The sequence below is a fragment of the Dermacentor silvarum genome, chromosome 7 (assembly GCF_013339745.2).
Source record: "Dermacentor silvarum isolate Dsil-2018 chromosome 7, BIME_Dsil_1.4, whole genome shotgun sequence".
NCBI lineage: Eukaryota > Metazoa > Arthropoda > Arachnida > Ixodida > Ixodidae > Dermacentor > Dermacentor silvarum.
In genome coordinates this window covers 105,810,762-105,824,504 of record NC_051160.1, presented here as the reverse complement: position 1 = coordinate 105,824,504, position 13,743 = coordinate 105,810,762, and the positions used below count along the sequence as shown (strand labels likewise).

The window sequence follows — 13,743 nt, the reverse complement described above, 5'->3', positions numbered from 1 at the left end:
GAAGCACTAAGTTTACAAATTAATAGCTCTGCATCAAAAGCAACTAACGAGGTTTTTAAAACGGAATCAATAAATGATTGAAAGCGGACAAAATCGATATGTCAATTTATATTTTACGTGAATTCATTACGCTGTGTACAAGGGTTCCGCAGAAGCTGTATTTCCATATTACATCAAATTTTTTTTTGAGATCCATGTGTAATATATCAATTTGGGCCGATTTAGATGTACTATTAGATACAATGTACTGAATTGTGATATCATTTCTCATTGCTGAGTTAGAGTTGTAGAGTTGATAGTTTTGTTGTCTAAAAATTTGCGATCTTGGCCAATATTGAATAAAAAATATAAAACCTAAATAAAAATTCAAAACCAACAGTCACTAGATTTTAAGATTTTCATTTATATGCAACAAAACTCGTCAAATTTGGTGCAATGGTTGCCGAGAAAAACAAATTCTCATTTTACATGTATTTAGGAAGGAGTACCTGAGCTAAAGGTTTCTCTTAAGGGTGCATATTAACGCGACAGTGTTAAAGACACCGTGTCGCAGAAAATCTGGTGTCGGCGTCGTTGTCAGTGAGCAAAAATTTGCGTATATATTCAGGTATACATAGATGCCACGCTTTGCATGCCAAATTGCCTGCCTTATGTTTTACATCCCCCTTCTCTCGTCATCGTCACCCATCATGCGCCTCTTCCCTCTTTCTTTCCCTCTTCCTCATCCAAACGCTGAGTAGCGGGCTAGAGGAATTTACCACAGGCCAACCTCTCTGCATTTCGCATCATTAAATTTCTCTCTCTCTCTCTTGCTATGTGACGTACGGTATATGCAGGTTATATTGCCACACCGTTCGATCACTAAAGTTGCTCATACCTTGTCTAACATTCTTGACAAAGATATTCCTGGAAATATTGAGAACGACAGCCCACAAATAAACGCCCTAAATAATGAAAAAAAAAACCGACAGCGCATGCCTCTTATGTTAACTCTTCCAAGACTGAAATATTAAAGTGCCAAACAATAACCGAAACCTGAAAACGACGTAATCTTTAGGCGCGAATGGCTATTACGTACAGGATCGGCCCACGCAAGAGGCCGTGTTTCAAGCAGAAAGCTCCCCTTCATGGATAGCGTTCGTCGCCAGCGTTTCCCGGTAAACATTACGGCTACATAAGCTGCAGGCAGTGGCGTAGTCAGAAATTTTGTTCCGGGGGGGGGGGCTCAGGTTGCAGCGCGGCATCCTCCTTGTAGAATTTTTCGAGGGATCAAATGCATGAATAATAACGGCATGGCCAATTGCCATTGTTATTCTGCTGCAAACGAATGATGCTGATGCTGCACAGGAATTATTGAACCCTATGCACTGTCGAGGAAAATACGTATTCTTTCTTAAAACAATATATTTGTATGCCCCAAAAATTCTGGCAGAAATCACTGATATCACTGCTTCCGCGTTTTTTTTTGTCAATTGTTTAAGCAAAGAATATATCACATTAACTTTAGAGCTATATCAGTTCGAAACCAGCAAAGTGGATGCAGCTGATATGAAAAACGTAAAGGCAATAAAATAAATAAGTTGAGGACAATTTTTTATGAACCTTCGTCATACAAGAACCTTGTTTACATTTTGGTACATATACAACGGCCAGGAAAAAACCTCAATGACGCTGTCCCTCGTTGCAATAGATTGCGCAGGAGCAGCTGTAACCGGTCGTGTATTGTAATTACACAGAGATTATACTCGGAACAGTGAGTACAAAGAAAAAGTAGCAGTTCTGCAAAATATATATTAGAAGTGTGAAGATATAATGGAATATACAAATGCGTAGCTACAACTCGCTAAAGGGCCAAAAAGAGTCGCTGGGAACAAAGTTCACTGCTTGTATAACAAAACCTCGCAACAAGATATTTAAAGATACTGTAATGAAGCTTCATTACAATACGTATAAGTCTGCAATAAATCTGCGTATTTAGGCAAACGTCACTGTATATAATGCATCAAACAAGACAAATAAACATGTTGCGCAGTCACAGAGAGTAAACTTTGCGCACAGAAAGACAGACGATCCAGGAAAGAACAAAAACTATGATCGCCGATATGTACTCGGGCCATGCGGCGGTCGCGACAGCACCGTATGGGTGGAATAATAGAAAAATAATACAGAAATCAGTACGAAAATGTTTAATTTAACTGCCTGCACAGCGCCAACAATTATTCTGCACCCAAAATCAAAGAAGGCTATTGCTTCGTTTAAAAAAAAACACATAAAATCAGGTAGATTAAAAGGAAAGAAAAGGATACACGAAAGCCACAGTTGATGCGGCAAGTTGAACCATCCAATATCCGAGTGTGTTTTAGGCAAACGCCTCGTGGGCCGGGCTTTCAATGAGCAAGGTAGGGTCAAAATTGGTTATTGATGTCCTCGCAATTTTCCTATTAGCATGATATTTTTGATCATGATGCTAACTGCTTGAATAAACGGCGAAAATTTCTGCGGTTTTAAAGGCTAATTAACAGTCATAAGTTTTCATAATTAAGAGCTTATGGACCTGAAGGAACAAAGCTTTTTACTTGCATTCTATTTTGCTGCTTCGCTATCTAAAGAAAAACTTCTCTCGGCGGGGAAGTTGAGCGAAGCGGTCAATGACTTCGGACACGTGGATGCCGACGTCGCTGTAGGTGTATAGAAGCGCCAGCCTAACCATGCGTTCCACAGACATTGTAGAGCGCAAGTAGTTTTTTAGCCAACTCTTGTTAAAACATTCTCTCTGTGCTGGCAGTGGTCACTGGAAGGGTGACCAGAATCTGCAGCAGTATTTACAGATTTACATAGAGCCTGCAGTCGCAATGAGATGTGGGCACCAACTCCGGTGCTAAAACCTAGATCACTCCCTCGATGTCGTTGGTGTACTTGTTTAGGTGCCTTGCACAAGCAGTAGGCTGTTCGCTTCGAGCGATGTCCGTCGTTTTGTCAGGAAGTATGGAGAAGCATCCTGCTTTTGCATCTAGGCTTTCTTTGATAGTTTCACCACAAATTTCTATAATTTGGTTTTGTGGATCTGGGCATACGAGGCATTACTGGACCAACTTTCCAAATGGTTCTTCAGATATGTATCTCCACAATCAGCTCGCACGCGAAGAAGCGCTCTGAAAATACTTGTATTTTTCAGCAGGGCTATGCTTAAATTCATAGGGCCACTGTCCCTGCGGCCACGGAGAGCCAGACCTTGTCGCCTGCAAAAGAAAAAGAAATTCCTGAATAATAGGCCGTTTACTTTCTTCTGTTTTCTCATATTTTACTTTTCTTGCCCTGGTCCAGCTGGTCGATCACATTGGGCACGCTTCCTGAAAATGTTTGGAGAAAATTATCAGCTGCTAGCTGACAGTCACGGTGATATTTAGTATTTTCGTGTGTGTGGAAGATCGCGAGCGCGTGCTTCCATTTCTGGAACGGCTTGGACACGAGGGCACCAGTGCATGAATGTTTGCTCAAGTTTATAAGAACACTAACCCCATAAAGTTTCAGAATTGAAAATCTTTTAAAGCACGCCTTTGGAAATGTCTGTGCACCTTTCGCGTAAAAGGTTTATGAGAACTTTATACCCATAAAGTTTCGTAATGGAAATCCATGCACTCCGTCGATTCCGCGGCCGCTGCGAGATGCCGCAACCCGCCCGCTCGCTATCGAAAAGCACTTGAAAGTTTGTGCTCGGAAGGGCTTCTTGCGTTACGTGACTCCAGGTGCAAGGGCGTTGCCATGAAATCCAGCCCGAGTTCGCAATGTTCGTGCCGAAATGTCGTTTCGAGCATGAAACAGACAATGTAGAGAAAATCCAAAATTATTCCTGGCGCCGGTGGTTGTTTTGGTCGGCAGTGCATGACAGAACGAAAAAAATTCGGGGGGGGGGGAGGGGCTGAAGCCCCATCAGCACCCCCCCCCCCCCTTGCTATGCCTCTGGCTGCAGGTGCCGGGAAGCGTGAGCAGTCATGGATCGTTGAATCCATGACTGCTAACTCTTAAAGGAGAAGCTTAGGCATCGTTCACATTTTTTATGGCATATTGTTCTGCAGGCCGGAAATGTCAGTTAGTGCAGGTCACCGTTGATGTTTCGCATTTCTCTGCGCTTTAGCAGAAATACGCATGTCATTGCAGTCAGTTAACCTTGCTGATGACAAACCATCAAATTGGACATGATTTTTTAACAAGCTTGAACTTAGATAAATACAAAATTTGTCGAATCATTTAGCATTGGTCCCCTAACATCCCGAAATGGTTTTCTGTTCATCCTGTAACGGGCTAAACGTATCCAGTCGAGCTGTCGAATTAGTACCACCCGCCTTTCCATATACCATCGTCATCCGTTTTTTTCGAAATCAAAGGGGAATGGAACGTCCATTATATTCCCATGAACTAAACATCCTAACCAAAACGTTGCCATAAAGCGCAACTTCACCTGAGCCTGACGCAACGTTATAAAAAAAATTTTGCCCATCGTTTTCCGTTTTCACGACGTTTTCTGGCACTATTTTTTGTTTTTCTATCATGGAAGGATAGCCTAAAAAATATAGCTGTTTCCCATTTTCCTTACAACAATAATAACAATACATTGGCTAGGACCACACGGAATAAGCACCTAGGCGTCAACCTCACACCAAATCTTTCTTGGGTTTATCATATAACCTCCATTTCTGCTAATGCTTCCAGATCATCAAGCTTTCTTCTCCGCAACCTACAAAACACGACCCCACACGTGCGTTAACAAGATTTGTCAGACCGCAGTTAGCGTACACTTCATCCATCTGGTCACCTCATCAAAAATACTTATTAGACAAGTTGGAAGCCATCCTGAACAGAGCTTGTCCTTTTATTTCGCGGAAATATAATCATCAGTTCAGTGTAACCCAGTTGAAATTCGAACTTCACTTCGCCCGTTAAAAACCCATCGATGCATTGCTTCATTGATGACACTCACCACCTCCATTTGTTTTTCAATGTTATTTGGCATATGTACAAAACTTTGTGCATTTCCCTTATTGTGTTCAACGATGCATAGTTCTGTTGACTTCATATAAATTCTTCCGAATCGTAGTGTCTTGCAATCTAATATCTGAGATCACTAGTTTTGTACTTACCTCTATCTAGCTGTTATTATTGCGATAGCAATTATATGGACACTCAAAAGCAGATTTCTGCCGTCGGAGTCGCCGTCGCCGTCGCCGTGAGGTTTCGTATGACGTCATTTGGAGAAGAAATCGTCGCCGCGCGCCGAACGCTGTATGTGCGAGTGAAAGGGCGCGAGGGGCGCGTCTTTCACGGGGAGTGAACGCACGGCGGAGAACAAACGCGCGTTCTGCGCCGTGCTCGCTTAAGGGCTGCAGAAGTAGGCGTCTCTTTTCTCCTTTACAATCACCATATATGTAGAGCAAACGCGCCTTCTTCCGACGCGCGAGAGGCCGTGGGGGAGGGGGAGGGAAGGGAGGCGACGTTTAGCTGCGGCACGAAGTGCCTATTTATATCAAAGGCTCCGGCAACAGTCACCAACGCCGCACGCATTTTGAGCGAACGCGGGCAAAACGCCGATGGCGTCGACAACAGTTCTGCGTGTTGCCGATGCTGCTGCATGCCCAAGTTTATACAGCTGATAAAGCTAATATCATTACTCCGTATAGCTCTCTACAAGTTTGCTATCGCAATTGATGCTTCGCCTTTCAGGCGAAACTGCGACAACGATTTTTTTTATTGTTATCCCACTTTGTATAGACCTTTCTATTTGACCTCCCTTGCACAATGTCTCTGTTGAGGCGTGTAAGGTATACGTAAATAAACAAATAAAATAAATAAACAAGTAAATAAATAAATAAATAAATAAATAAATAAATAAATATGCCTTATCGACTACGTTTTCCTACTGTCTGCTTCTTCTTGCTCTAGAATACACGTGTAAGGTTAAAGGAAAGACAAAATAATCTTCATAGATGTTGTCCTCATACGCAAAAGTTCTCAATCGGCAGCTAACAACTGTCTTTCCTTCCGGAAAAAAAAAGTTGTATTACCGCAAGAATTATTGCCGCTAGAACAGCTTACACATTGCTTTGACGAGAGGAAGACAGCCAGCAGTTAAATACATTTACGTCGGCTTCCAAAGAAAGTTCTACAATTACGCTAACTATCCATCCGAAAATGAAACAACCAAATAAAATTTTTCTGTAGATCAGAGTATACAATGCTATGATTTTCTATAACTGCGTATTTTTCATGAAGCTAATGCATCATAATTTGTGGCAACTTTTGCATGAAAAACCCTTTTGTAGAGTCGACGGCTACGACGCATAGAGTGAAGTAAAATGAATATACGGCAGGGTGCCCTGTTTATTGTGACGGCAAGCTGTGTGTCATCAATTTGTGACGGTAAGTTAAGTATTTTGCTAAGGCATTGCACTTTGCTTGTTCTTGTACTTTAGAGAACATTTTTTTTCAGTTCTGAGCACAACTTCCCCGTAAAAATATTCAAAAAGAAATGTACCACTTATCACAACTCTTTAACAATATAATTTATATCCATGACTCCGCGCAAGTTTATCGGTATTATACGCCCTTACACGTAGCTGACATCAGTTGCAAGTGGATGACGTCGATATGCATTTCAGTGATGCTGCTATATCCATTTATTCAATTATTTAATTACGCGTTCAGATATTATTCCCAAAGAGCAAGTTAGGCATTCGTGCTCAATAAGAGTTTACAAAACAACTACGAATGCGCAAAATACTTCGAAACAATTAATTAATTCTTTTAGTTGGTCTGAAGAGACCACGCGGAGACGAACACAGTTATACTGAACAGCTTCATGAATTCACGTTCCAAAAAGGAAGCACATTATGGCCAAAAGGAAAGTCTCCCTCAATCTTGGTTGTAGATACTTTCTCGTACATGGATTTAGCTTGCTAGTCGAATACCACTTTGTCTAGTAACCAATTGATGACCTCCAATGGTGCACCGATATTACAATAAAAGAACTGATGTTCCTGCTATGGTTTTTTTTCTTTTCCCCCGCAATCCTTCAATTTACACTCTACCTTGCGTAAGCAAGATCTTCCGCCTATGTCGCATGCAACACTAAAAAAGTTTATTCTTTCCACATAATTAGCGTCCTATCTGACACCCAACTAGATGTAGATGTAGATAACTGAACTACCCCCACCCTGCCATTTTTTTTCTTCATTGCTGCACACACACATATACTGATAGAAACGGGAGTGTTGCTCTTCAGACACAATCATACTAAAAAAATGTCCTTGATGCTCTGCATTCCTTATCCTACATTTATGATACAATGAGTTCCTGTATGAAGAGCCGCATCTTCACGTAAAGCCATCAAGCCTATATTATGGAGCACGCTGGTAGGCGTGAGTGGACGCGTAATCACGTAATACTTTTCGTTATTCAGGCGCTAGGAGTAAAACATTATTTGTGCAAGACTTGGCGTGTTCAAAAACACTGTACGGGACGTTCTAAGACGCAGTGCTAGTTTTCCCATCACAAATTACGGTAACAACGAACAAAAATAAACATTTGTTTATCGATTTCAGCAATTTGGCTGGTGGCGGAAGAAGGCCTGTTGACCGAACACTGTAGGTTTAACAAATTTACTTTGTACCAAGTTTTCTTTAACAGCGAGATGATCGTTTGCTAAGACAATTTGCGCATGTCAGATGTACACGGCCACCTGATTTACGTGTATAAGTGCGCTGTGCAGCGTATGTGGAAAAAAAATGTCCTTGAGAGATGAGGCGTGTTCATGAATACCTTGTGAAAAGTAGTTAATATTATTTTAATTTTCCCCTATTAACCACCTATGCCTTTGTTCTTGTAGTCTTTTACCTTTATTATTCCATTCTTACATGACTGAATGCTTTAATTGTGGAGTTTTACATGCCACAACCACGAATTGATTATGATGAACGCAGTAGTGGGGGACACCCGATTAATTTTAACCACCAGGGGTACTTGAACGTGCTCGCAATGTACGGGACACAGGCCTTCTTGCATTTCGCCCTCATCAAAATGCGGCCGCCGCGGCCCGGATTTGATCCCGCGACGTCGTGCTTAGCACTGCAACATTATAGCTACCGCAGCGGGTGTTCTTCGATGATGCAGGGACTTGCTCTGTTTGTGTTTAGCCATATTGCTATGCACTTTTGAAATTGTTTTGTATTTTCCTTATCTTTTTCTTTCTTTTGTTTTTCCTACCTGTGATGATGGTAGAGCCGCCTCTAACTGTGAATGAACCTCCCACATTTTACATTCAATAATGAAGCAGAAGAAAAAGAGGGGGAGGCGCCTCCCCAACATTCGTTCTCCAGCGTCTCCGTTTTGTCATCTAAATATAAAAAAAAAGCCAGCACATCCCACGCCCTGTGGGAATTGATGTTATGCGAAGCAGTGCGCTGGGAACCTACCAAGTTAACGAAACGACCATGAGAGCACCAAGACGTAGGCCTACATGACCTACATGGCACGCATGTCATGACACGCATATCTCAAGGACGCTATAACGTAAAATGATTCCAAACTGTTTTAATTCCAATTTCTACAATCAGCCTTCACAATTGGTCAAAACATTATCGGGCCGCTCCCAACTTCGCCTGTCTGTCACGCGACGTCAGGGAATCCGCGATAGCTCCGCATCTCATATAACGTGTACACACTGATTATGCATGAATAAACCACATAAAAGAAAAACAATGATTCCTGATTCGACGCCTTTTCACCATTAGCCCTCTGCTATTGGTCCAATGTTTTCTGGCTACGCCCACTTCGCCTGTCTGTCACGCGACGTCACAAAACCGCGAAAGCTCACCACGTCAAAGTGACGTGTACGCGAAAAAAATGCATTAATATGCCGAACAAAACTGAATTTTTTTCCGAATAGCCACAGACTGCCCCGTTCCGAAAGGAATAGAAGATGGCTGCCCGCCGATCGCTCAGGCCCTCCCTACTCGCACCTGCCGGTGAGCATGTATAGTTTTGCGCATGATAAACCTTTTTGCGTGGCAGTAAAATGTTATCGAGCTCTTTCGGCATGCATACTGCATCACTCTGCCAACTCTTCTTTGCTGAAGATCCGTTTTAGCGGCATTCTTATCCTTCCGTCGCGCGCCGCCGCGATTTTCGAACAGCCACCGCAAGCTAAGTAAGGCGAAGCGGACCAAATCGGAGAAGCCGGCACCACCCTCTTCGTGCGGTTATCTATGTTCACTGTGCTGGCTCGGCCCCATCGAAACCCTATCCACTAGAGCGGGCTCCTCGCCTCTTGTCAGCCAATTACATAAGAAAAACCACGGAGTGTAGACAAAGCTATTGGTTTTGAAAGCGAACAAAGGTGACCTCCTTTAAAGAGGAGAGTGTGTGATTGGGTTGTTCAGACAACGCTGCGGGTCACCGCCCGATGCTTGCGTCAGGTGGTTACGTAAATTTGACGTCAGGAATTTGGAATCAAAACAGTTTGGAATCATTTTACGTTATAGCACCCCAGGAGTCTCTTTAGCTACACCTAAGAGACCTAAAGGTGAAAGCCTTAGTCATGCTCATGACAATGACTTCTACCACCATTCTTTAGTGTTTCCTTCACTTAGTACGAACGTCCGAACTCATTTCAGTGTTTTTTGAGTGTCATTTTTTTGTTGAGCCATTGTCATTTTTGCTCAGCCATGGTCATGACCATGATTTCTACCATCATCCTTAAGTGTTTCCTTCACTTAGTGCCCATATCCGAACCCATTCCAATGGTTTTTGAGTGGTAATCTTTTTGCGCTGAGTCATTGTCATTTTTGCTGAGTCATGTTCATGAATATACCTTCTACCAGCAGCCTGTAGTGTTTCCTTCACTTAGTACACATGTCCGAACCTATTGCAGTGGTTTTTGAGTGTTATAATTTTTTTTTTTGCTGAGTCATTGTCATTTTTGCTGAGTCATGCACATGAATATGACTTCTACCATCACCCTTTAGTGTTTCCTTCCCTTAGTACCCACGTCAGAACCCATTTCAGTGGCTTTTGAGTGTTATTGTGTTTTCGCTAAGTCATTGTCATTTTCGCTGAGTCATGCTCATAACTGACTTCTACCAGCATCTTTTAGTGTTTCCTTCACTTAGTGCGCATGTCCGAACCCATTCCAGTGGTTTTTGACTGTTAATCTTTTTTCGCTGAGTCATTATCTTTTTTGCTGAGTCATGTTCATGACTTTGACTTCTACCAGCATCCTTTAGTGTTTCCTTCACTTAGTGCCCACGTCCGAACCCATTCCAGTGGTTTTTGGCTCTTAATCTTTTTTCTCTCAGTCATTGTTATTTTTTGCTGAGTCATGCTCATGACTATGAGTTCTACCAGTATCCTTTAGTGTTTCCTTCACTTAGTACCCACGTCGAAACCCATTTCACTGGTTTTTGAGTGTTAATGTTTTTCGCAGGGTCATTGTCATCACCTACATGACACGCATGTCATGACATTTATGTCATGACAGATCACTTATGTTCGTCATACACTCCTGTTATACTATGCCAGTTTTGGTACGTACGAAGTTAACGAGACGACCACGAGGGCACCAAGACATAGACGGCTGTTTCACGACCTACATGACACGCATGTCATCACATTCATGTCATGACATTTATTTATGTTCGCCATATACTCTTGTCATAGTATGCCAATTTTGGTACATACCAAGGTAACGAAAGGACAACGAGAGCACGAAGTCGTAGGCGGCTTGATAGAAAGATAAATTCTGTCAAAGTAGCAAATGTTGGCCAAGAAATGCTCCGCATTTAAAAGGCAATAGGCGCTTGAGCGTGAAATCCGCAAATATGTATCATGATCGGAAATGTTTCCACTCGGAACAACAAAATACAACTATGTCAAGTAAAAACTGTATATGAAATAAATAAAACCGAAAACCAAGGCAGTAGGCCAAATGTAACGCTCCTTAATTCCAAAATTATCTGGATTCTTTCCCGTCCGACGTTTCAGTCCGCCAAATTTGGCCATTCTAGCATTACAGTTCGGGGAATTAGATATTACAAGAGGTGCAAGTAAAGCTTAATAACACAATGTATGCGTTTTTTTATCCCTTTTGACAAGAATGCTGGCGAGCCAATGAATGGAAAGTGATATGCTATGACTATAATGTGCCGGAAGATTTGTGCCCCGGAGTTCCTGCGACATATTGCAAGAAAAAGACAAGGCGATGTGTTTGCGGCTGCGCAACTGGAACGTTTCGTAGAATGGACTGGGAATGCGTGCCGTATAGAGAATGCGGTGAGTAAATCAGTGGGCTCGTACTCTCGATTGCGTCTGCAGTGGCCTTGATGCGAACTTGGTAAAAAAAAAGAAATGAATCACTCCCACACTGCGCCTAAAGCGTGGGACTTATCGCGAGAGTGTTCTCCTCGCAGGCATTATGTTACATTGGCACTACTTTTGAAGAAGCTCGGGTAAATTCTGCTCTAAAATGCCTTTACGGCTTCCCATGCAGACTCCTTAAGAAGCCACCACGATGCTACATTTGCTGTCATTATAGTTCCTGTTTCTCTTGTTTCTGGCTGCATAGCAAGGTGCCTTGTCTTTTCATTTTCATGGTGTTCCGAGCGCACATTTACTACAAGAATAGGACACAGCTTCAGAGTGAAAGAGCACTCTTTCAGCTTATCGACGTCCCTTATTTCTTCAGTGGGCGCACAATATGAAGACCATCGAAATGAAACCTTAACTCGCCCAAACGATAACCCTTCTTTGTTATTCTTATATGATACACTCACTCCACCTCCTAGCGTTTGTGATGAAAACATAGGATTTCTTTAGAATCTTGGAGAGATTTGCCTGGTGAAGTGAGAAACGTGCTCCTCTGGATGGAAAAGATGAAAAATGGACTGTGCATAATGCACGTCATAAAAACGACATGCAACACGCTATCAATCAATCAATCAATCAATCCATCAATCAATCACAATATTTATTGTTTGGAGAGGTGCTAAATATGGAGTTGAACATACAGAATGTTGTACCATAGAGCAATGCTTCAGGGTGACCTGCAATCTGAAATCAAGAAAAGAAGTGTGAAGCCACACTAATGCAACTTATACATTGCTCAGTGAAAACAAAGACAGACCATTCGTAGTAAACATGGTGAATAACCTGGTCAACTTTCTGTTAGAAACAGTGAAAGTGTTTTCTTAAGCATTCCAAACTGTACAGAAAACTAATTCCTTAGCAAGTTAGTCCAGAACGCTACTACTGAAAATTACGCCGCGCACGTGCGATCACTTAGAGCGTGCGTTTTCCATAGGACGTAGTTTTCATAACAACGGGTTATTATTCACGGCACATTTGGTGTTCTGGTAACTAGGTGAACTATTGAAAGAATTTTATTATCGCGGGAGAAGGTAATGTCATTCGAGATGAAAGAACTCAACCTTGGTGATTGTTTGGCTTTATGCTGTAAATGTTGTAATGGGAGCGATTTAGGGAACGGTCTCACTGTTCAATAATGTACAATATGTGAAGTCACCGTAAACGAAGGCTTAGCACAGTATCGTCACGCTTTCCTAAAGATTTTTATGCCAGATCCCGCTTTTTCAAGTGCAAAATAATATTAGTAAACGTTATAATATATTTAGAAATGACACCTAGAATTGAACGTTGCGTAACAGTATATATTTTATGCAGGTGAAATGTAATCATTGGAGAGTTGGTTGTAGTCATAGAAGTAGAATTTAGGAATGTGTCACTGGTATTGTCGATTTTCCAGCGTAAAGAAGGATATGCAGTTATGAAAATATGTATACATGTTGGTATTATAAAACATGAATGAATAAAAGCTTTCCATTCAAACAGCATAGCACCATTTGTTTGTGGTAACTTAGTAATAAGGGAATACGCCAGTAACATGAAAACTATGTTGCCTGTCCGATAAGACACGTTTATAGATGCTAATGTTGATCCAAGAATTCTTAAAGCGTTCAGTTTAGTTGGAAGAATTGTATTGCTGAATTAATGAACGGGGGCTTCTGCATAGTAAATTAGCAGTGCGCTGGCATATACACCTGAGTTGATTGCAAGCTTATACGGTGCGCTAAAGAAAGCCACACCACATTCGTTGAAAACCATCTGCGGAATTCAAATTTAGGAGGCGGTCACATGTACAAATAACCCTATTGAAAAAAATGTGAACGAGAATGTACGAGAAATAGTGTACGCGATTATTGCTCCGTAGACTGTGCGAGAAACTCGTTCAGTCTGCGAGAACTGGTTGAGTCTACGAGAACCTCGTACAGTCTACGCAGCAATCATCGCGTACATTTCTCGCACACATGTGTACGAGATCGGTGTTCTTGTCACTGAACGAGATTCTCGTACATTATGAACGAGTTCGTTTCTACGAGCTGAGTGCGTACAAGATGACGAGCTTGTACGACCTGCGAGAGTATGCACCCTGAAAAAGATACGCACCTCATATTCATATTTAGTATAATAATGCAAATACAATTCTTGTAAATACAAGTGTTCATGCATGAACACTCGTGCTGACCTTACTGCAGTGTTGTGTCGCTGTAATGGTTTGTCCAGAAATCTACAGTAAAGAGTTATGTTGAGGTGAAAAAAAAATGTCAGGTGAGGTAATGGATTGTACTTGTTAATAAACAAGTACACGTTACACAGGTTCTTCAGCACACCTATTCAAGC

The 13,743-nt window shown here is 41.8% G+C and overlaps 1 long non-coding RNA gene across 1 annotated transcript in view; it reads left to right on the top strand.

The window, feature by feature from the left end:
- LOC119458346 (uncharacterized) overlaps nt 1-13,743 on the top strand; it is a 71,403-nt gene that overhangs the window by 10,762 nt on the left and 46,898 nt on the right. The window contains exons 2-3 of the long non-coding RNA XR_007467986.1: nt 6,318-6,414; nt 11,143-11,319. This is a non-coding gene — a long non-coding RNA (uncharacterized LOC119458346). The remainder of the gene's footprint in view (nt 1-6,317; nt 6,415-11,142; nt 11,320-13,743) is intronic.